The sequence below is a fragment of the Danio rerio genome, chromosome 5 (genome assembly GCF_049306965.1).
Source record: "Danio rerio strain Tuebingen ecotype United States chromosome 5, GRCz12tu, whole genome shotgun sequence".
Classification (NCBI taxonomy): Eukaryota; Metazoa; Chordata; class Actinopteri; order Cypriniformes; family Danionidae; genus Danio; species Danio rerio.
In genome coordinates, this window is record NC_133180.1 from 54,807,637 (window position 1) to 54,833,594 (window position 25,958).

Genomic DNA, 25,958 nt, shown 5'->3' on the forward strand with positions numbered 1-25,958 from the left:
GTATAGTGAAATTGTGTTGTCTTGTTTGTTGACATTCAGACAAACCATGATTATACTCAGTGTATTTATGAATTGTTCTCTTAGATGACAGGCATTAAAGCAACGAAAATATCAGCTGATAAATTTGGGAAATCATATTTGAATTAAATTACTTTAGATGTAATTTATTTATTTGAAAAATCTCATTTTTAATTGAAAAAGACTTCAAATCTGAAATACAAGTTAAACCCTTTGTATTTTTCAGACATTTTTAATCATTGCAAGAGCTTGCAGACAAAATCCCTTCGAGAATACTGTAAACAACTTTTATGTAATTTGTTTGATGTTTACTTTAAAAAGAAGCTTATAAATTAGGAACATGTTTTATGCAAAGAAGCTTACCGCAGAAGAAAATCTGTAACAGAGCCAGCAATAAACTCAGCATACACGTTATTTTAATGTATTGGTTAAATAAAAATTATATTGTATTAGCATTAAATACACAAGTTTATTGCATTGCATGCTTGAAAAATAAAACTTTTCATTTTTAGAGGGTACATACTGTATGATTATAAACAACTGAAAGCAAAATGATTAGCCCCTCTTTGAATTTTTAACTCTTTTAAAAAAAAATTCTCAAATGAGCGTGGCTCGGTGGCACTGTGGTCGCCTTACAGAAAGAAGGTCGCTGGTTTGAGTCTCGGCTGGGCCAGTTGGCATTTCTGTGTGGAGTCTACATGTTCTTCACATGGGTTACCTCCGGGTGCTTCAGTTTTGTTTTTTTAGGGCGAGACAAAAAGCGAATGACAGACAAATAGAGGGAGAGTGAGAGCGAGGGGAGACCAGCAAAAAAAGAGAGGGAGAAAGCACAAAAATACAAACTATCATGGACCGTAACAAAAGCAATACAGAAAAAGAAAAGCCCTCACCTAATTTTTACCACGTTTACAGGTTTTACCACATTCTCATTCTGTTATTTACTTTTTCTTTTCTTTTTATTTTAGCTTTTGTTGTTGTTTTATCTGCTTTCTGGATCTGTTCTTTGTCAGACTCAAACCCCGTCGTCGCGGTCAACTTCTCTTTGCATCCTAAGTCCACCAACCTACAAGGCAAGCTACTGGACAAGAGAGATTTTAGAGAGATAAGCGTTCAGCTAGTAACCACAAAATACCGCCTCTTATCGTTTGTTTTAAAGACGAAATGCAGCCATACCTACTTCTGGCTACATAATTCGTGGCCTCCAGAAATGTATATAGGGCTAGGTTTTCAGAATGAGCCTGTGTTGAAATTATGATGTATATTGTCATCATGACAAAGACAAAAGAAATTAGTTATTGAATGAGATATTGAGATTATTATGTTTAGATAACTCTGTTAAATATTTCAGGGAAGGGATAATTGTTTTAGCTTACATATGTATTGAACCTTGTTTTGCAATGTGAAAGTGTGCGAAAGTGGTTTTTGCGATTGCCTTTGAATTTCCGATTCAGTTGGCTAAGGCAAAAATGAGTAGGAATAATAAAAGGATAAAAACATTTAAACTGCTTGCTGTACAAACTAGTGTGTTTATGACTATACATGAAAAAGGAGAACTGCATGAAAAAATTATCAGTTTGCAAAATCAGAAGCTTAACAGGCTGTTTTTAACTTCTAAAACACAATGAAAGTGAATTAGACCGGAAGTCTTAACCCAAAAAGATTCCATTGGCTACGCCTGCTCATACATGAAGAATAAGAATAACATGTAAAACAAGCTTGCGCAATTGCCTATAAGACCCATGCTGTTTGTGTCTGTCTGGGCTTCTTTCTTGTGCTGTCCACAACGGAAAATGCAAGACTAAGTGTTAGAGCATACATGGCGAACACCATCTGCTTTGTTGTGTTTTTGGCTGGAAGCAAAAGCGCATGGCGAGAACACAAATACACCAAGTTAGTTGCTTTCAACTGAAAAAATCCAATGCACTTTTACAGTGTTGATCGAAAATTATGCTATAATCTTAAGTCAGACAAGTTTCTTTAATGTGACAAATTTTAATATATACAGTATTTTGTAGGGACAATCCTCATATACCTTGCTGTACTTGAACCTCTGTTTCAGCAACTACATTAGACCAGATATTTAATCACATTCTAGTTTCAAATCCAATCCATTTGTTAAACCTGATGTAAGTGATTACAGTCTCTGTTTGCAGGCATTTCAGTTCAAATGAGTAGAGGCTTGGATCCAGAAACAGTATTTCATACAGAGCCAGCTAGGTGGCCCCAGGCCCATGGAAGCAAAGGAGGGGGCAATTTTTTTCCAAGACAGTCCAGTATTTCAGCTGTACCACAAGTACCGCCTAATCAAAGGTAGGCTAATCAAGTTCATCATATAACAAAAAATAAGATTCAAACACTATTCATTATTGATTTACATTTAGTAAAAGAGAAGCCGCTGGCACAAACGGAATCATGCTGAATGGCCTCATAATTGCCCCCCCCCCCCTGAGGTCTGAGGTTTTGTGCTCAAAGCACCCGGTGACTGCTGGAGCTTAAACACAGGCATATCCTAATGCAGCACATGCTAGAGTGTGTGTATGTGTGTGTGTTCAAGTGATGCGCGTTTTCAGCGGTGTAGTGTGGATTGAGAGCTGTTCAGAAATGCTTGCTAAAATGCCAGTGTGGACGTGGATCGTTTTCATCCTAAAATAAAATAAGTGTAAACGGCACTTGAGTATGTGTTTTTGGCAAGCGGGTGGCTGCTGCGACAGGGACGGGCGAAGAATCGCGATGCTGGGTCACATTGTGATGTCTATAGGCCATCTGCCGACCCAATCCTAGAGTGACGCGAGTAAGTGGTGCTACCCAGTGGAAAACTTTAGTCACGTACAAGAACTGACCAATTAGCTTCATATTTTGTATAGAACACACAATTCACTAGACTAATTATCTCAGACAATCACTACATTCATCATTCATTTATTTTCTTTTTAGCTAAGTCCCTTTATTCATCAGTAGTCGCCATAGTGGAATAAACCGCCAACTTATTCAGCATATGTTTTACCTTCCAGCTGCATCCCATCACTGGGAAACATCCATACACTCTCAATCACACACCTGGAGGAAACCCACACCAACACAGGGAGAGCATGCAAACTCCACACAGAAATGCCAAGTGACCCAGCCAGGACTCGAACCAGCAACCTTCTTGCTGTGAGGCAACTGTGCTACCCACTGCGCCACCGTGCTGCCACAAACACTACAGTGCTTTTTAATTTTCTCCATAATTAAAACTTGCATCAGAGGTTCAGCAATGTTTTGTCATCTTGTCTTCCTCTGAGAAAAGGGTTGATGGTTGCCAAGCACTTACCCCGGGTTGCAGAAAAATGGTCAAGTATTGAGCGGTCTGCAGTGATAAAAAGGTTGGGTACCACTGTCTTAAAGGGAAAACAATGCATGCATGTTGTGCACAGGTTGTCAGATTCTTTTTAATTAATATGTTTTTTATTCTATAAAAATTTTTGCATTAAATACACAGTTGACTTGGATATATAAAACATAGCATAAGTTAGTCAACTCTATTGAAAGCAAACATTTTCAAAAGTGTCCTCCAATATTTAATAATCAAATAGTAGAAAATTAGATCATAATAATTTGCAAATGAATAATAAAAGCATAAAAATTATAAGGTATACTTGGGAGATGGGGTAATAAAAATGGCAACCTTGGGTTCTTAATCAAGCCCTAATTCCACACATCACAGTTTAGCAAGCAAATGTAACCAAAACATTGACTTCTACTTGGTTACCTATTAACACCTTGAAATGATTCAGCCTCATTTTACTCTTTGCAAAGTTACTAAGTGCCTCCAAGGAAAAAGTGTTTCATTCCTAATCGCTGTATGATCAGCTTCATGCAGGAAGTTTCCTCACACCTCCATTAGTCATACAGGGGAGATGATTGTGCCGTGGACTGAAACACAACCTTAACAAGCCTAATCATAGCATCCCTCCCTCTCTCTGCAGTCACGACCACATAATAGGCCCGTATTTATAGACGTGAGCTGCTCCTCCAGAAGTATTTTCCTCAGAACAGATCTGAGCCGTTGTCTATAAGCCATTGTCTGCCTTAACAGACAGAAATCAAAGTGTCAATGGCAGTTTTCAAGGTCAACGAAATTATAAGATTAAGAGATTCTCTATTGGAATTCACAAATTATGTCTTAAATAGATGCTCTGCACAGTTAAATTTAATTAAGTAATGAAAATTGTCATCATATTATTATACTTATTTCAAGCCAAACCTATGTGGCTTGATTTCTACTGTTACTGATTTCTACTTACTTCTGTTACTGGTTCTGGAATCTGATTGGCTGATAGCCGTGCAATATTCTAAAATCTCAGCACTCGTACAGCCTCTTCATCGTTCTGAATTACAGCAGATTAATAAAATCACTACAGTTTGACAAATATTGCAGCTGTTGGACAACATAATGTACTTTTCAGGGGTTTTTTTTACTTTTGAGTGTAACAATGCAGTTTAATTATAAGAACAGTGCCTATTTTAGATATTTATAATTTCTGAGCGACAGCGTGTCGGCATCCATCAGCTAGTCATACTGAGCAGAGTAAAGACAATTGGCAACAGAGACCGCATAATAAGCCCTTAGAGAAGAAAAACTACAAACTACAACTGATCAAATCATTATAAAACAGGAAAGTGGCTTTCTAAGTCGATATCTCTCTTTTCTATGTGTTAGTGGTGTATTTATACCATAGCAATCTGGTTTGGCTTTTTCAGGGTTAATTATTGTAAAATCCCGATTGCAACAGAGAAAAACTGGGACATCTCTGCAGACTGATGGAATTTCATGCTGTTCAGCCTTATAATTTTAAAATGTCAGCCACATCACGTGTTTTTTCATCACTTTAGACATTACACTAGATAATCATTCAAACACTAGCTCTAAAATCCCGCTTGTGAAGTAGCAACGTTTTCTGCTGTTCTGACGCCAGCTGCAGATGTGAATGAATGGCGGAAGAAAGTAGTTCCTCATACAAAAGTGTTTTTAGACATTTTTGATTATCTGTTTTATATACACTTAATATGATTATGCCGTCAAACAATTGTATTAACTGGCTGTATATCGTGTGTACGCCTCCCACCAGTGCCGATATACAGCCATATCACACTGCTACTCATGTGATATTGCACTGAAAACAGTTCTCTGCAAAAGACACAACAACACTGCCATTCAGAATGACACTACATGAGCTAATAGGCCAGTTACATGTGCCACCTGGCCAAAAACCTCAATGGTTAATTGTTAACACTTCAATCAAGATGTAAGCACTATGAAAAGACCACTGGTGAGAACCTGGAGAGGGAGGTTGAGAGTAAGAAAAGTGAGAGGTAGGGATAGAATAGGTAGAGGACTTCATGCCCAAAGAAGACAAACACTTTCAAATTAAATCAGAGCAAGTTTAGTAGATCATGTCATCAACTATGGGTTAACAACAGAGAGTCCAGCCAAACATGAGTCGTTTTACTGTCGTATCTGTCATCCGGACTTTTAGAGAGGAGAACAGTTATGTAAACAAAATTTCATGTAGTACACATGTAGTATACCTCTTGTCATAGTGTATTAGTTTGATTTTGATAATGCTCTGTGTAGTTTCTGTTGCAGTACTTTAATTTGCAGGATATAAGAGCTATTTTGCAGTTTGGGTTTTTGGGTTTGTGAATTGTGTTAAGTATTTTGATAAAACCAGACAAATTGAAAAATTGTGTGCTAGCAATTGGAAAAAAACTGTAAGCGAGTTAACCCTCTCACAAAGTGAAAATTATTTATAAACTAATTTCGAGAGGATCACATAATTATGATTGCTTGCGGCTGGTCCCGCATTGTCCAATTTATGATTCCCCAATCAGACGATTCCTAAGCCACTATAAATACCCAAAGTCCCATCTAACATCCATCTTCATTTGAAGAATCCCCCCTTTAACCCCTACTCCTCCTCCTTTTCTAGATGGGTGACACGGCAGCCCAGTGGTTAGCACTGTTTCATCACAGTAAGAACGTCATTGGTTCTAGTCCTTACCAAGCCAGACAACGTTTCTGTGTGGAGTTTACATGCTCTCTCTGTGCTTACATGAGTTTCCCCATGGGTTCCCCGGTTTTCAAAAACAAGCAACCTAAGTTAATTGAATAATCCAAATCAGCATCATAGACATGCTCCTAGTAAGTAGTTATCTCTTAAGAGCAATCTGTTCATTAGCTACTACAGCCGGGGAGTTCTCGAGATCTACCTGAGCTTAAACTTCCCTCTCTCTCTGCAATTGGGGGGAGCCCCAGGCTCGAGGATCTTATGAGCTCAGGGCTCTCTCCAGAGACAGCATGCCAAACAAGTTTATAATCAAACATCAGCTAAGTGTGGACTCTTGAATCTAGTAAAACAACAAAAAAAATTTAAATAGTGAAATATGAAATTCTCCAATACAAGAATACAAGTCTTTTGGAGAATAAAATAATGAAATAAAACCCTAAATGCATATCTTTTTGACATATAATTTCAACTATGTAGACATGCAGTATAATCAGTTACAGTTGCATTTTGCCACCATTTTTTTAGCATCTTGCACCACAAAAGTGGACTTTCCAACTGTAGTTCAACTTTGAAAAACATTTTGATATTGTTATATTTACAGTTTAAAGACAACATTAATAAAAATGATAATTTATTTCACAAATGTATTCAAAATATGGTTTCAATCAGTTTATATCTCAGTTGCTACAGTTTCCTACTAGTGATGGAATGTATTTGATTAAAACATGCTGAGTGAACTCATTAGTGTTCAAAACACACTTAAGGGACTGAGAAAATTTAGTTGAGATTAGGAAATGACAGTAATTACATTTATGCCATGTTTGTTAATGATTAGCATAGATCCTCTGTGTGTGTGTGCGTGTGTGCGTGCGTGCGTGCGTGCGTGCGTGTGTGTGTGTGTGCATGCTTGCATGCGTGCGTGTGTGTGTGTGTGTGTGTGGCGCATCTTGAAAAAAAACACTAATGTTCCCCTTAAAGCACAATGCATGCTTTTCCCAGAACACATAATGTACAAACCCAACATAAACACACTAACAAAATATGCACCATTAGAATGAACATAACAATGCTATGATGTGTTGAATGTGTTGATTCAGCTCTACTAGAGGCGCTAATTTAACGTGTTTGTTTCCCAAGTTCGTTTAACCACATGGGAAAACTAGGTTGCTGCTGAAAGTGGTGTTAGTGTACCGCTATATACATTTCTGGAGAGCACCAAATACCTCCCAGGGGGTATTTTTTTGGAGTTTTTGTTTTCGTGAATACACCAGAGCCACCCAACACCCCCACCCCACCCCCATTCCCTGAACCCAAGTAATAGTGTTTTCAAAAGCACCGATACCAGTAGTTAAAAAGCATGGCAAAAAAAAAAAGCCCTCGCCTCACGTTTTTAGATGTTACCACATTCTCACCCTGTTATTAACTTGTTTATTTTATTTGTTGGCTTCTGTCTTTGTCTTACCCGCTTTCTGGAACCGTACTTCGCTGGACTTGAACCACGTCGTCGTGGTCAACTCTGCTCAGTGTCTCAACGTACATGGCAAGCTAACTGGACAAACTGGTAACAGTGGGAAAGCCGTCCATACGGAGGTAAGCGGTCAGCTGAATGTTTTTAATATTTTTGCGGGAGATTGACGCAAGTGGCTCTCTGTGTGAAAGCAGAACAACCGTGATGTGCAGACATTTTTCCATTTTGGGACCCTGGCTTTCGTGGCCATCCATCACCTTGCAACAGCTGTACACACAACAGCAGCATGATGATGCAAGCGTACTGGGGTTCAGAAGGAAAAAAGAGGGTGTGAACACAAACCAGCCGAGAAGGTGACAAGGGGAGACAATCAAACTTGGAATCGGTCCATGCAAAAGTAAGAAAAACACCATAAAATGTCAAGAGTTTGTAACTAAGGAAAAATTTTAAATCTGGCTACATTGAATCTGATATATCCAGTGTTCAGATATTTGTGAAAGAAATATGTTTAAACATTTATTTTACTATATTTACCTGTGTTTAAATAAGTCTTCCTTTCTAGTGGTTCCACTATCCCTTTACGGCACCTACATTTTACTCTTAAAAATTGTACTAATTTTAAAAACAAGGCATATAATCTGCATTACACAATATTATTAGCATAAATTAGAGTGGAATGAACATTATGAGGACACGATAGAATGACTAGAAATTATTTGGCTGCATGGGAAACTCCTGAAGTTTAATTTCATGCTCTGCTACATTTCTGTCATTCAGACTTGAAAGATGTGGAAACGCGGCATCGCCCTCATTTAAGTAAGTCAGGAGAAATGTGCTGGAGAATCAGGGAAAGAAGAATAGGACAGATGGCAGTGACGTGCTGAGTCAGGAAGTGAGTGAACAGACTGGATTTCTTCACTTATGCTTTAAAAGAATACTTCACTCATACAAACACAAATGTATTTGTAATCAATGGCTATGCTTCCATGCACCCTCATAATGTGATTATAACTGTAAAACTCCCAAAATATATCGATAGAAATGTGGTTTGTATTTGAAGTAGATTAAAACCATGACTAGTAACGTGAATAAAGAGGGTAAAATAACCACACTTCTTAGCAGAAAATCTGAATGATTATATTACTCTAACAAGGACCATAGAAAAGCCATAGAGATAAACTTTTTTATTAAAAAGCAGTCCAATTCAGAGAAAATAGGAAGAGAAAAGCTGTAATAATTACATTGGATATATGTGCCTCAGCCTGCAGTTTTGCATAATGTAATACACATTGTCCTGGGTACAATTTGAAACCTGTTTCAGATGACAAATCCGCTAGAGGGTGCTGTCTACATTTTTGAGAATCTGAAAAATTTAATTTATGGTATTTTGTTGTTACATTTCAGATACAAGTCCTTCTTTTTCTCAAATCCTTCTTAAGTCCACAAGAGGACAGGGCTTGCCATACAGATCACCCTGACCTAAACGCAACCAATGTTTACAAATGTACGGTAACTGTAAGAGAAAAGTGCACTGCAGCCACATACAGTAGTTTTACCTTGATTTTACATTGCTTTTTCGACTTTAAACCCATGCTCTGAGTCAAGTACACCACACAAAGTGAGCTACAGAGCAAACTGACCAAGCCACAAAATTTGTCCATAGGAAGACAGATAGGTGATGCAACCGATAGTCTTTTCTTGAAATTTGCAGCAATATTTGTGACATGTTTGTCTCTTAAAGGTGTAGTATGTAACAGTATGTCACCCAGTGGTTGAATTAGGTATTTCACCCCGGTTCAAAACACACATGCAAGAGCAGGTTGCCAGATTGAAGACACCAACAAAAGCTGATTTCAACTGCAACGACACACAATAGAAGGGATATTTTAGATATTAAAAGGAGTTTTTGTTCTAACCAACACCGGAAATTTATATTTTAGAAACGGCTTCTATTTCTCACAGCTGAAAAACAGGATAAATGACATTGATCATCTCAGGTTCACTGAATGTGCTTTATTTTAATTCAGTGTTAAATGCTTATAACGTGGGTTTAAATGCATTTTACAAGACAATTATTGCCATACTACTTACAACATAAAACAGCAGCAGATAGTTCACCTCAGATCTTGAAAATAAAATAAACCTTTGGAAATTGAACTTTAGAACTGTGATTCAGTGCGAAACAACGCATATCAGTGATTTAGCATCTACATTGAATTATGTTAAAGAATTAATTTGTATTAATAAGATTATAAGCTTATCATTTTGTTGAAGTGCAGTAAGTGCACTACTTTGTGCTTCTGAATGGCTGTATTTAAATTTCTGTCTTGTTTCGTCTGGTGAAAACATACAAATGGCTGCAATTCTTCTCATGTAGCATGTTGTTAGGACACAGGATTACAATGTAACCTGCTCACCTAATGTTTAAGCATGTAATATTTGTATTATTTGCTAATTAATAACCACCTCATGTGAATCTGCATCTCAGGCTGCTACTGTCCACCAGAGGTCGAAGTTTCCATTAAAATTATCATGTTGGGTCCTAGTGTCTGCCCCATGTGAAATGTATTCAGGGGCTGCTGTTATACTAACCAAAAGTATTAAGTTTATTGTTTTATCAAAGAACAAATCACCAGCTGGGGTCATATTGTCACATGTTTTAATTTATTGTGAGAAGCTAAATCTCAAACCTGACCCTGTAAATTAACATTCAAATGAACATTTCTTGAAAACAGAGAACAGAAAATATATTGGTTTCAACTCAGCCAAGTGGAGCTAGAAAATATAGGCAAAACTCCATAATTGTGCATCTCTATTCCCTACATATTTAACACGGTCCAAATCAAAGAAGAAAATAAAGGTGAGGACCTTTGTTTTATATGATAACACTTTTTTTCTGGAATAAATCTTTTCTAATAACTATTTTGTGAAATATATTGTTATCATGAACAAAATACACATAAGGTAAAATAGAATTTTGGTCATACCACCATGAGTAATATTGCAGTTTTGCACAATAAAAATACATTGCAGTTTTAGGTGTCATAGTTATTAAAATCCAAATTTGTTATTGTTTACATTAGTTAATGCACTCAGAGTTAACATTGTAACAATCAACCTTATTTTCATTAACTAATGTTAACAAATACCTAAAAATGTTTTAACAAATATATTGTTTATTGTTTGTTTATGTACATATACTTTATTCACAGAAGTACATACTAATACAAGCTCATTACAAATAGTAATAGTTTTACAAATAGCACTTAACCATAAAACATGTTATTACTCGAATCTGACTCATGCGTTTTTATGTCAGTGTCTGATGTAAGTAATCAGAGGTGATTAAACCAACACCTCACACCTGCCTAGATACTACAGCACACCCACACACACAAACACACACAAACAATGAGTACAAACAGAACAAAAACAAATATATCAGTGATAATTTGCATATCAGACTGCTGTGTCTACAAGGTACTGTCTAGAAGTATTTGCATTGAAATAATAAAACTCAAATTAATACATTGCGTACAGATAAAGATTTACAGGGTACAGGGTACGATTTAAAAATTTTCTATTCAAATCAATGTCTCTCATGCTCGCAATTATTTATGCATTGAAAAGCATGAACAAGATTTCATTTTTCAGTTAATAAAACTTAACAACTCTGTCCGTTCAAAGTTTTTTTGATGACTTTATTAGTCTTGAAATATAGCACAATTACTTGCATACTGGCTTTATTGGTTTTATGGTTTTATTCTGTCCTTGTCCTTTTTGTCATTGACAGCCATAGTTACACAAGTTTTACTAAAGTTTACAATAACATTTTACCAAGAAAAATACTTGTCTTGGTCTTAAATTGGTAAATACGCGTTGATAATATTAGTCATTAGCAAGTAAACATTGAAAATATTTGCTGACTACTGGCAACATTTCTTAATGACTATTGACTATGACCACAAACATAAGCATTAAACTCATGTTGTTTAGTTTTTAATGGCATTCCAAGCAATCATAAGAAGATTGCACTTTGGCAATTAGTTGCTTTTAATAACACTGTTGTAAGGTGTGGTAGTTCTGATTAAAGCTTTTAACAATCTGTTCCTCACTGCATCTAAATTAGCAACCATCTGAATGGATGGTGAGCTCTTTCACATCCAGAATGACAGCGCAACAACCAGAGCATGTGTCTTAGATGATAAGACACTGCATACTACAAGGAAGGACAGATGATATCACTTTTCCCTAATTGAATCTCAATTCTGTGGACAAAAGAACATCAACAATACAGCAAGTGTCACGTCAGTGTTAAAGGCATTATATCTCTAATAAATACTGCTAATTAAGAGTACTTTTGTAAAACTCTTCTCCCATGACATTCCCAACACACTGTACACCTCAAATGTATTAAAGAACATGAATGTGTTCATATCCAGAATTTCCATATGCGGTAAAAAATAAATGTTAAGCACACATTTAATCAAAGTGATGGTTACACAAAATGATTCTGTGATGAAGTACGTTTAAATTTTATTTTTTTTACATTTATTAGTTTAATTCAAGGCATTATTATTTTAATAATATATATGGAGTTGATTGCTATGGTTATAATAATTTCCTTGAGTAAATATAAAATAATAAAAAGTTACTCGTTGTCACAATTGCTGGAGAATTACAAATCTGTCACTAATAAGAACTACAAATCCCGTTATGCACCTCATTCACACACCAGTTCTGGTTATCTCCCTGATTGCACTCACACAAACGTTGCAGGGTCTTGTTATTGTAACACCACAAAGCATTTTTTTTTCCTAGCCGTCTTTTTACCCTCTGCCTTGTTTTATTGTTTTGTTGTTTTCGCCGCCTGTCCTGAAAATTTGCTAAAGTAGTTTCTTGGCTACAATTCTTAATTTCCTAAATGTTTCTATTGCCCCCTGTCTTGACTGTTGCCTAAATTAATTAATTAAATAAATTGCACGTGGATCCTCAACTCTGTTGTCCAGTGTCATCCCTTACACTTGTAATGCTGTCACTGTGTATTGCGTAGCAATAATTGTGGTCTCAAGTTTGGTAAAGCACCTGATTACTTCTGTTATGTAAATTATATATATATATATATATATATATATATATATATATATATATATATATATATATATATATATATATATATTCTTTTGAGATTAGTTTAGGCCTTTTGACGCCCCACATGAAAAAAAAAATGTCACAGTATATGAGTTCACATACTGTAGTATTTTAGGATTGACCACATGATGGAAATTGTAGAATAAATGTAGATTTTACTGCAGCATACTATATTTTTAGCAATAATAAATTGATATATTGTAGTAAGTACTGCAGAATACTTTATTATTTACTACAGTGAACTAATCTAGTAAAATATTCTATAATGTGCCATTTTATAGCATTTACAATAGATTTTTTTAACATTTACACTTAAATGTAGACACCAAGGACTGTAATGAACTAATTACAGTATTTTATGGAAAACAGAGTTACTAAAGAGGAACAGTGTGTTCTTGTGTACATTACAATGAACTAAAATGATTTACTAAATTTTTATTATATTAACTAAATTATAATATATTTAACTAAACTATAATTATATTATAATAAACTGAAATTACTTTTTAGCAGAGATTTGTGGCAAATCTGACTGGCTAAGTATCTGATCACCAAACTGAAATGTCAAGAACAGTTACATACAATTGCTAAACTAAGATCTGAAATAATGACATAAATAAGTATTTCATTCATTTTCCCTTGACTTAGTCTCAGCTTTATCAGAGGTTGGCACAGCGGAATGAACTGCCAACTCTGTCAGAATATGTTACACTGTGAGGCGACAGTGTTAACCACTGAGCCACCGTGCCGCCCTAGGAAGTATTTCCTCACAGAGAATGCTTTTTAAGACACCATGCTCTTGGTTCTTATTTATTTACATACGTATGCTGTCAGACTGTTGTATAAATGAAATATCACACCCATAGTCATGCAACATGGCTGTATATCAGCACAGATGTAATTCCCAACTGTCTTATCACATGCTTCTTAAGAGACACATCGCACTCCTGCTTGTGTGAAATTGCTCATTTATAATTGTATGTGCCTGCTATGTGCTATTCATCTGCAATGTTGCTAAAGATTGATGTCACTTTGTACAATCTTCATATTAGATTTCTGCAAAGATAACAGATTTCCCCGCAGAACATGCAAGCAATTGCATTTTCAACCATATTATTAATGGTGATTGAGTGAGACATGAATTAGTGTACTTGTGTTATGAGTGGATGGAATTTAAGCGTCAAAATACAAAGTAGGATTTTAGTGTTGCCCAACAGTTAAGCATAGTTAAGAAACCTAAATATATATATACACTGTTTAAATCAATGTGCCTATGTGCTACCCTTTACTCCTCTAGGTATCAGTGGGCAGTATACAATTAATGCTTTTATTCATAAATTGTGCTTTAAAATGATTAAAAGTGAACTTATATCATGCTGCATATAATTTGAAAACATTTTTAATTCCATATATAGTTCTACCATTTGGACCAGAAAACCAGAAAATTGTCTGAATGATAAAAATATAATCTTTTATCAATTTCTTTAAATATTTCAAAACTTACTTCTGGATTAGTAATAGGTATTGTTAAAAAAACTAAATTTGGACAACACTTAACTTTCAGATATTTCAAATCTGCAGCAACTGCGTGATGCTATCATGTCAATATGGACCAAAATCCCTGAGGATTACTTCCAGTACCTTGCTGAATCTATGCTACGAAGAATTAAGGCAGTTCTGAAGGCAAAAGGGGGTCTAACCCAGTACTAGTAAGGTGTAGAGGAGAGAGAGAGAGAGAGAGAGAGAGAGAGAGAGAGAGAACCTTCACAAGTGCTAAATAAAGTAATGGATCTGCCAGTCTACAGTGAATAGCAGTGTGATTTACGTATAACTTTAAATACACACACACACACACACACACACACACACACACACGCACACACACACACACACACACACACTACAATAAGGCTTAATCTGTGCTCGACATTTGAAATTACAGGTTAATCTCTTGATCTGTCCCCTTTAAAAGCCAAGGCCAATGTCCAGCACCAGACCGACAATAAAACAATAAAAAGGTCAGTTATGTGAACGTCTGGGTTTGTGGTCATTTATTTTCTGTCTAAAGTACAATCCAATCTGAATAAGGACTGCAAAAATAAATATCAAACAACAACAGTTTTAGAGGCAAATGAAAATAGTTTCTGCTTATCAATGTCTCGCTGCTTAAAATAAGAAGCAGGGTGATTCATTTGTGGTTTTGCAGAAAAAATAATCTGAAAGCTTGAGAAAGGACTTTGTACTTTTCCTTTTGTCAGATGAAAAGTCTGCTAATTAGCATTATCAGTCTCTGAAAAATAGGGCACGAGGCAATATGCAGAGCAATACTTCATTTTTGCATAAAACAGAGACACTCTGGAAAGTGATGAGAAATCATCAACCTACAACCTGTGATCTATTCATTCATTCATTTTCTTTTCAACTTAGTCCCTATATTAATCAGGGGTCGCCACAGTGGAATGAACACCAACATATCCAGCATATGTTTTACCCAGCGGATGCCCTTCCAGCTGCAACCCATCACTAGGAAACATCCATACACCCTAATTCACATGCATACACTATGAACAATTTAGCTTATCCAATTCACCTATAGCGCATGTCTTTGGACTTGTTGAGGAAACCGGAGCACCTGGAGGTAACCCACGCAAACACGGGGAGAACATGCAAATTCCACACAAAAAGACCATCTGACCCAGCCAAGGCTCGAACCAGCGACCATCTTGCTGTGAGGCAATCGTGCTACCCACTGTGCCACTGTGACGCTCCATGACCCAACCAATGATTTGCTATTTTGCCACATGTATTGATCTCTAGTGAGCATACAATTCCAACTGTTCAACATATGGTTGTGTGTCTAAAATAATTTGCTCTGCATGCTGTCAGCACTTTACATTGAAACACAAACACACACGTCCTTGGATAAGATCGAGTTTGCATGCATAACCAGCTGGCCGCCCTTACAGTATGAGCCCATTTTCTGCTCTAAATTGGAAATCATGCTCTTGGAAAACTAGGGAAGGTCCAGATGGAGAGTTTAAAGACAGAGTAATAAGATCTGCTGCTAAAAAAACACATGAACATCCTCAGCACACAACAAACCTCTGTGCTACAAAGCGAAGAGAGAGAAATAAAATAAATTCATTCATTAATTCATTCATTTTCTTTTCAGCTTAGTTGCTTTATTAATCAGGGGTCACCACAGCGGAATGAACCACCAACTTATCCAGCATATGTTTTACGCAGCGGATGCCCTTCCAGCTGCATCCCATCACTAGGAAACACCCATACACTCTCTCACACACACTATGGACAATTTAGCTTAACCAGTTCACTTATGAAGCATGTGGTTGGACTTGTGGGGGAAACCGGAGAACCTGGAGAGTTTCAGCTTAAAACACCCATCATATTATCCTTTTCTGTCAATATACAAAATAGACCTGATTTAATGTCCACAAACCAAGATTGAATCGTCTTCTTTTATAATTGTACTGACATGTGGCTGTGGTGATAAAGTAAAGACGGTAAAATCGATGTAATTCATTACAAACATGCACTGTTGTAGAAACGTTTCAAACTTGTAAAACTCACTCTTGATCACATTTGATGATGATGGATGATCAAAGAGAGCTGAACACATCTTTTAATCCCAGTTGCTTTGTGCACGTCCTGTCTAGAATATTTGGGCCAATGAATTATGTTGTTTTAGAGGTGTAACAAAAATTTTATTTTTACAATTTTTGTCTTGTTTCTAGTCCAAATATCCACATTTTAAAGTGAAAACAAGATTATTTTAATTACGGCACTGGCAGATAATTTAGCTTATTTTAAGGAAAAATTGTTCATTTCTTCTGAAGGTGCAAACTAACTGGGAGGAAAACCGACGCCAACACGAGGAGAACATGCAAACTCCACACAGAAATGCAAACTGACCCAGCCGAGGCTTGAATCAGCAACCATCTTGCTGTGAGGTGATTGTGCTACTCACATGACGCCTATATTATTATATTATTACTTATATCTTGTGGTTTTATCATTTTTGATGTTGAAAGCCCTTTAAATCTTTAAATAAAAACAACAACTACAACAACAGAAACTTAAGTCATATGAGTTTGAACAAACATGAGTCTGAGTTCTTTTTTTAGTGAACTATGCCTTTAAATGTTGTATGAGGAAAAGCCCTGGCTCATATGTTGTGTCATGTTTAATCAATGAGCCTTCAGTGCATTTTTCAGACAAAACAATCAATAATTCAAATGAAAAGGCTTAAGTCTAAGAACAAAAATAGACAGATTAATGCAGTTCTGGGATTTCTGACACTACAGTGAAAATCACATGGATGGTTCTGGATTATCATTAATAAAGTCACTCCATAAGTCAAATATATATATATTAAAAAGTCCTGATAAATTGCAGTTCTATGGAAGATCCAGAAGGTGGAGCCAGAACTATTCATAAAGAGCTGCCTTTCTCTTTCAGTGATGAAACTCCCCATGATGAAACTAAAGCTGCTTTAAGTTATACATGCTCAGAGGATGTGATACTGCATCATGAATATTTAAAAGCGAAGCGAATGGTCTTACTTAACTGTCTGATTCTGACATGCTTGAATTAAGCATGACAGAGATTTGGAAACTGAAAATGAGCTTACAAAGGGACAGAATAAGGAAACATTATATAATATATGCAACATTTGTACTGCTCAGTTCTCACAAAAAAAAAAAAAAAAAAAAACTTAACCCTTATGTGCTGTTAGGGATGTTTTCATCTGTTCTGGGGTTGATTTTGAGTTTTATTTCAAATCTTATTTTGACTCTTATTTTGAGAAAATGCTTTGAAATGTTTTACGATACACTCTGGGCAAATTTACTAACCTTTTGCTGTTCATTTGAATTGAACTGCTGTAAAAATGCATCAGATTAATATTTTATTAAATTTTTCTTTGCATAAATCTGTTAATCAACATCAGTCCTGATCAAAACTACTAATTTGTTTAGAGAATTACAGGAGTTTAACTCTTTAATTGCCAGATTCATAAATGATGTCACTGATTTGGTGAAAATTGTTGGTTTGGTGAAAAAACACACAAAATCACATATTTTCAATATAAAAAGTAATTGTGGACTGGATTTTTTTTTCTTTTTTATACCTCAACATGTGAACGATTAGTAACAACACTGCCTTTGATGCATTAGTTGAATTATGCATCAAAGGCAAAAAATTAACTAATTAATCACACTTTTTTTGAAAATATTAATCACGATAAATCACATTAAAAAGACTGAAACTTGTAATTTTGGCTATTCAAATGTAAAATTAATGTAAATGCAAGACAAAAACGTTTTAAATTCTAAATATAATTCATTATTAGAATTTGTGTTTAACTTGTAACACAGATTTCTTCATGTAAAAACAATCAATGCCAATAAAAAAAAAGTTTGATTTCCAAGTTAGATTCTAAGCGGACTGCAAAAAAATGCCAAAATGCAGGCATTGCAAAAATGGAAAATAATAATAATAATAATAATAATAATAAAGCATTAAATACAAACAATTGTACTCATTGAAAAGTTGTATTGCTGTGAGTTGAGAACATTAATTATAAAGCAGAAACAATTTTGCTTATTCCTCCTTTACATTCAGACAGTTGCTAAGACAGTCCAGTCTGTTGACATTATCAGGGGACAATGTAGACCTTTTGTTTTGAATGATGTGAGCGGAGAGTGAAAACACGCAGGATCACAAGCAGGATTAATGAATCAGCTTATGCATGTAATGGAAATTAATTTTTAGATAAGCTTTATATGTTAGAAACTTGTCTAAGACTTATTATTACATATGTGTGTATCTGTGTTCTCCATATGTTCATCATAAAACCTATGTGTACATTTTTATAGATAACTATATTTCTTTAGGTGAAAGCTTTTTCATTATCCTAAGAAGGATGTGTGGTTGTTATGAGCATATCGCACGAACAGCAGAAGACGTCTTACGTAATTGTAGATGAGGCCTTATTGGGAGTTGACCTCGTAAGCAGTAAAAACTAGATAAAAAGGTGAACACACTTTGCTTTAGTATCTCACTCTGCAGAAACTGTTGTTGCTGTATGACTGTGATCTTCTTTATAAAGAATAAAACTTGTAAAAGACATCCCGGGTAAGACTTTGTTTCTTGACCACTGAGAGAGCCTCCTTAGAGAAAATAGCCACTACATGCATTTCGGTGCCTAACTTTGTGGCCACTGGTGCTGCGACAAGGATGAAAGAAGCATCAAGCCTTACATCACTTGCACTTACAGGTACGCGTTGAGTCACACCAAACCGCGCGCACACAAACAAACACACACACCATGCAGGACAGCGCAGCCTAAGCGACTCCCTTCAGATTCAACACGCATGATCGCATTCATCAAATTTGTTTAAACTAAGCGTTCTTAAGTATGGTTGTATTTCACAAGGATTCTGACACAACAACACAAAGCAGGCACTTTACAAAACTTGCGATATAAGGAATGCGCTGACTTTGACAGCTCTTGACTTCATCTGGCACTTCATTTACATGGACACCAATACTCCGATTTTAATATGATTAAGATAATACTAAGGAGTCTACCATGTAAAAACAGCGATTTTTGATTACCTTAAAGGACCACCGGGTCACGAAATGCTGAGGTTTTTCTTTCTGTTGGCCATCAGTATCAAAATCCATTAAAACAAAAGTCAAAAATTAAAAATGAAACATGTGAAATAGATGGAACTCTGGAGGAAACTTTGGAGAGCCTTGTAATGCGACATTATTATTTTATACTGAAAATTGCCTTAAAAAAGTGCTTCCTTGGTCTTATTCATATTTCTTTGCATGTTAAACACACCACTGCCACAACAAGAAAAAAGAAACTACAACTGTGTAAATTTTTTTGAATGCGTTAATTATTTCAAATTAATCGCATGCGTTAACGCACTAATTTTGAAAGCACTAGATGTAACATAAAATTCTAATGTACATCAATGATGAGGGGAAAAAAGCATTTAGAAAACTTACTGTTTAAATGACCTCCAAGCTAACAGACAGGCTAAAATCCATTAAACTCGTTTGAATTTCACGGAGCCTTAAACTAAGAGGGATTAAAACACACGGTTTAATTAAATAACTTGTACATGCTCACACTCCACACAGCCACAGTTTGACATTTATAACAATCCGGCTTCACAGCTTTTACACGGGGCAGCTCTAATTACAGGTTATCGGAGTAAAACAGACTCGGAGTGTAATCTGAGACCTGTGTGTGGGACATCACTTCAGAGCTTCGGCTCACTACAGTCTGAAGGCAGGTATTAGGGAGGAAAGCACAAGCACTAGATGACATTTTACTGTATATAGAATCTGTGCTTGTAACTGCTACATTTTATAATTGTGCTGGAGGATGTCTTTATGTCTGTGGGGGTGGTATGGTGGTTAAGAGTTGGTCTGGTAACCAAATCAGTATGATAGTCAAATCTGTACTGGTCATTTATATCACTAGAACGTTCATGAACAAATTCTTTAATTTGTAAGCAAGTCTGTCCTTGTAATTTTACTATAATAGCAAGGTTATAAAAAACATTTCACTTTTTTATAATTTTCAAGGGCAACACACACACATATAATAAATATACCACTAAAAACACTAAACATAAGAAAATTTGCGATTTGTGATTATGCCTTAAAGTCTCCCAAAGATGGGTTGCAGCTGGAAGGGCATCTGCAGCGTAAAGCATGTGCTGGATAAGTTGGCGGTTCATTCCGCTGTGGTGACCCCGGATTAATAAAGGGACTAAGCCAAAAATAAAATGAATGGATGAATGAATTATGCCATAAAAAGGCTTGCATTTATTTCTTATTTATCCTAGCTGCTACAGTTTTGGGCTTTATGCTGACACCTATTGGTGTGGAGGCATAATAAAATCTGTTTATGTTTGAGAACTGGCTAAAATCCCCAAGAATATTTACTTCATATAAAGCCTTTGTTTTACTGAACTGTAGTTCAAAAGGAACTGTACTGCTCCTTTCTCTCTTCTACTACAGTGATTCAATGTTTGAGAGGCATATTGGTAAAAAGGGGAATTCACATTCAGTGGTTTGTGTCCACAAAGTTACCAACATTTCACTTTCAGTAATTTCAGAGATGTTGATTTCTGGTGACACGAGTAGTTAAATCTAACTGTTTAACAAAAGATTGGATGGGTGGAATTATTGATGCTCATTTCTAATTTTGCTAACCGACAACAGCTGCTCGTTAACAGAATATTAACCGTTAACTAATCAGATTGTTATCAAATCATTATTTTATTAAAAATAATAATTGAGGTGTCATTTATTTCTCACACATTAAATATAAAATTTTAAAATACAGACATATTTTAACATGCAAACATATTAACAACAGAACATCGGAACAGAACATCTTCATGCACTTACAGTTTTTCCAAAAGCATAGAAAAACAGAAAAAACTAAATAAAAACAATAAAACAATAGTCCTGCCCTAGATATTTTTCACTTAAATGACAAATTTAGATTACAGGATGAAAACACTGACTGAATCCTTTTTAAGAACCGGCATAGGCTGTTTCTCCCATCATACTGTATGTTTTTTTTTTTTTTCCGTCAAATAAAAATAGCAGGCTACCTCAAATTGATCGATCTATGGAATACATGCATTTAATTAATGTTCCGCTGTTATTCTTATGCCACAAAACTCTGTCAACATTTTTTATTAGAAGTCATTAAAAGATTATGTCTTGAGCATATGATTTAACCTTAAAGCTTCTATGCTTTTATTTTTCTCTCTCACTTGCGGTTCATGTGATGAAAGACAATGACAATGCGCACATATGTTGACGTTTTGTAAAGTATAGGCTACTATAGCATATAACAACTTTGTTGTTTACATATGACATTGCATTAATTTGCATACATGTTTTATAAGCTGTAAAATGAAAGCCTCAGTTTGGTGCAGAGTTATCATTATGCAAAAATCAAGAAAATCTTTGGATTTGTTTGCTTTGTAGATTATGTAGGCTATATTAAAACTTGGATATTTTATAAGAAGTATTAATAATTGTAACAAATTTCCAAATGGAGAAAAGGTTGGTTTGTTGGTTGTACACAATATCATCAATAACTTGTTTGTTGTGTTTGTGAGCGGTGCTGCAGCACGCTCTGATGGAGAGAAAATCCAGACACTCCAACGTGTGGCCGGCTTGTTTCCACATTTCAGAAAATTTTGTTTTGCAGCTTCTTACTCCAACTGTGCAAATAAACAGAAGTGTTTATGATGCAGATCCAGGACAGAGGCAATCAGCATCAGCGCTGGTTTGGTATTAACTCGTCTGTGTCCAGCAGCCTTTCGGTTAACGGTGAATTGGTTATTATGAGGATCCCTAGGTGGAATGCATCATATTTATAGTTTCCAAACTCTGAACAACCAAACTCATTTGAAGCTTATTATGTTATATAATTCTGTTGTGAAGTTTAGCACTCTCTGTACAATAATTATGTTATGCTGCCTCCCAAAATAATGAGAAATCAAAATGCAAGATTGCCCACATGCAATGTGTGTACTTTTTGACAGTTCCCTACCCATTATTTTTTCATTTACAATTTTCATTTATATTTACACATTTGCCACAGGCTTTGAAGCATGACTTTCAGTTTAATCTAAGTTATGCATTTTAAAAATATTTGTTCATTCTGACAGTATGATAACCTTGGATAATAATACCATGCTTTTACAGTATCATGATTACTACTCTACACTCTCAAAAAAAAAAGGTACAGGATCTGTCACTGGGGCAGTACTTTTTCAAAAGGGTCCATAATGGTACCTTAAAGGTACTTTTTAGATACATGCGGGCACAAATGTGGACCTTTTAGGTACCACTTTGGACTTCTTGTGTACGAATATGCATCTTTTGAAAAAGTACTGCCCCAGTGACATCTTCTGTACCTTTATTTCTGAGAGTGTAAAATAAGTTCTTTTTAAAAGTCTAGGTAAAACAAACAAAAAATTGTTTTTACCAATTGAACACAATTTATTTAAAAAAAATGTATAATATTTTGGAACAGTAAACATGTCAGGCTAAATAGTTTGACTCTCTTGTTGCCTTCTCTTTTCATTAGTTTTCACTCTTTCACTGTGTCTTTACAACACATAAAAAATACAATAAAAAACGTACATATATCTTGGGAACGGTATAACAAAACATTGTAGCGTTATTAAAATCTTGAGTTTTCCAAACTGCAGTAACCGTTGAAACCGTGAAACCCATGATTACGCAATATACAATATACAAATCAAGATACACAAATACCAAATATATTAAGTTAACGAAAGGCTACATTATGTCGTAATTGCTGTAAGGGTACTAATTTAGTAAACATTTCAGTAAAAGAAGTGACATCATGCTCTGTAGAAAATGCAGGCTTCCACACAATTTATTCATGTTCTCCCAACACAAATCGATTAAGTTAACACTTTTAACAAATAAAAGTAATTAACAAATAAAAGTAAATAACAAATTTATGTGGATTGAACAAAAAAAATTAAGTTGTCCCAATAAAAACATTTTAAATAAGTAGTTTGAACGAACAAAAAAGATATATTTGTTTTTGAGTGTGAGGAGTTGGCACTACAGTCCAGCACAAGTCCTGTTTGATAAAAAAAAAAAATTATTCATGCATCTTGGTTAGACATTTGCAATGCGTTATGAGGCGGTTGCTCTCACTCTCAATCCTCTGGCATACGTTATGTGGTGAATGCCCTTCCAGTCGTAACCCAGCACTGGGAAACATCAATAAGTTCTCTCATTCACACACACACTCATACATTAGGGCCAATTAGTTCATCCAATTCACCTATAGCGCATGTCTCTGGACTGTGAGGGAAACCCAGAAGAAACCCACACGAACATGGGGAGAACATACAAACTCCACACAGAAATACCAAATCCACAGCTAGGACTCAAACCAGGTACCTTCAGCAGGTTGAAAATGCAGCTGCCAGAGTGCTTTTTACTACTAAGAAAAATGATCAAATTATTGTGGTTATGTTGGCATTGCATTGGCTCCCTATTGGACACAGACAAAATCTTATTGACTACTTACAAAGCCTTGAACATCCACTACATTTGATTAATTCTGGACAATTAGATTACTCCAAAGAATATAAAAATCACTGTAGGCGGTAGATCCTTTTCATATTTGGCTCCTAAACTCAGGACAGCCTTCCTAGCACAGTTTGGGAGGCAGACACATTCTGTAAATTTAAATCTACTTGCACTAGCATACACATAAAACCAAAATGCAACACTCTGAAATCTAAAAATCCTTTAGAGGGTTTGGGTTGCATTAAATCAAGACAATGTAACCAGGAACTCTTCCAAAAAAAGACTCTGCAATTTGAACAGCAGTGTTTCCTCTAGGATTTTTTTTCTACTGTGGTTGCAAGCCTTTTACACAGATCTTCCAACTACCTATGGCGTTATTTCAATGACATATGTCGTAAGCACATTCATCTAATATGCTTATGCTGTAATCTCTTTGCTTGCATGTCAATTTCATTCTTGCGCTCTCTAACAAATGCTGCTGAAGTGCGATTTATGCCGAGTTCAGACTGCATGATTTTAGCCCCAATTTAGCCCTAAAGGTTTTGAGAAATCACAGACAAATGCCTGAAATCACAGGCAAATCGTGAGTGACAATCATACAGTTTGAAGTATCAAAGATACGATATGAGAGAATCATGCTGCGTGAATTGAGTTTTGACTGAAAATAACATCAGTGAGATCAATGAGGGAGCAGCATTCACTTGTGTGTGTTTACCTGCAGGCCAGCGGGAGGTTGAGAGAGAAGTTAAAAGTACTCATTTTCGGTTTATTCGGACCAAAGAAATGGAGGAAAACAAGTGGAGGTTTGACAGAAGCACCAGTGTCTGTTAGACGTTTCATACAGAAAGTTAAAAAAGTTGAGGAGAAATTGCTAATTCCCTTAAAATCCAGGTGAGCCAATATGTACATTTTCTACCCCATTGAAGGCTTCTTTATAGTTATGTAGTTAATAACAAAAGATATACTACGTGTTTTTGGCTGTGAGACGTGATTTGGACAAAGTTGTCGGCAATTCTTCCTATTGTAAAATCATGCAATGTGAAAGGCTCTGTTGCCGATCTATCTTGCAGTGTAAACAAAGCAGCGACGAAACGCTAGCCCAGATAGTCATGCAGTGTGAAAACATTTGTGACACGACTACTTTGAAAATCATGCAGTCTGAACTCGGCATTAGTGTGTTTATGTATCGAGAATGTCTCTGTGATGAGGGAGCAGGGCCGAGAGCTGTGGTAATGTGGTAATATTTTAAAACTGCGTCGGTTCTCCGCCTCCTTCTTCCCGGTGGCCAAAGGGAAGTAAACTTCTTTACAGTCTCCAACAATTATTAGATTTGCTAGGAATATTTATGAATGTCTCCAATAGACCTACTGAAGGGCATTGATGCATCTTAAAGTAAAGTGAAACGGCCATAAACTCCAGCAAGATAAAGTAATTTTATGCAGAACCATAGACCTTTATCTATAAATAAAGTATAATTAGGGAATCTGTTCATCATAACTGAAAGCTACATCGTGTTTGCTGGCCTCAGGCATTGCGCAGCACTGTCAGTCAGTCAGCATCCTTAAAGGGTTAAACAAATAACACACAGCACTGCAACGATTACAGAAACGTTTGCTCTGCTTTATATCACTTACATTTTAATACATTTTGGTGCGATTATTAAAAAAAAACAGCAACAACTGAAGGGTTTTAAATGAGAAGCTCCAAAGTAGCTGTAGTGGGAATGAATTTTGATTTGGCGCCCCATGCCACGGAAGAATGAATGTGGCGGAAACACAGTAGCCTAATTAAGAGAACTCATGACCAGTAATCTAACACCAGAGCTAATTTAATTCCAAACAAAACCCATCCAGTTTCACATAAAACCACACCCGCATTATAAATATCATACATGAGAATGACATCAACAAAACTCATTTATTTTCTCATGTCATAAGCAATAAAGCATCGCAGATAGACTCTCTCTAGACCTTCCTTATAGACGTTTTCAACACAGTATGTAAAATCTGTAGGATGTACTTGTATATCAACAGCTACGTGTTATTAATGTGTCTAGTTGATGTGATATTTGCTTGTCTCCATACTAAACAAATGGAGTTTGCATGCATTTAAGCTTGTTATCTGTCTTG

General features: G+C 35.8%; 1 long non-coding RNA gene across 1 annotated transcript; it reads left to right on the plus strand.

Moving 5' to 3' along the window:
• Nucleotides 1-999: 999 nt before the first annotated feature.
• Nucleotides 1,000-7,035, plus strand: LOC141385603 (uncharacterized). Its single transcript, XR_012406347.1, has 3 exons — nt 1,000-2,563; nt 3,101-5,919; nt 6,627-7,035. It is a non-coding gene; the product is annotated as an uncharacterized lncRNA (long non-coding RNA).
• The last annotated feature ends 18,923 nt before the right edge of the window (nt 7,036-25,958 follow it).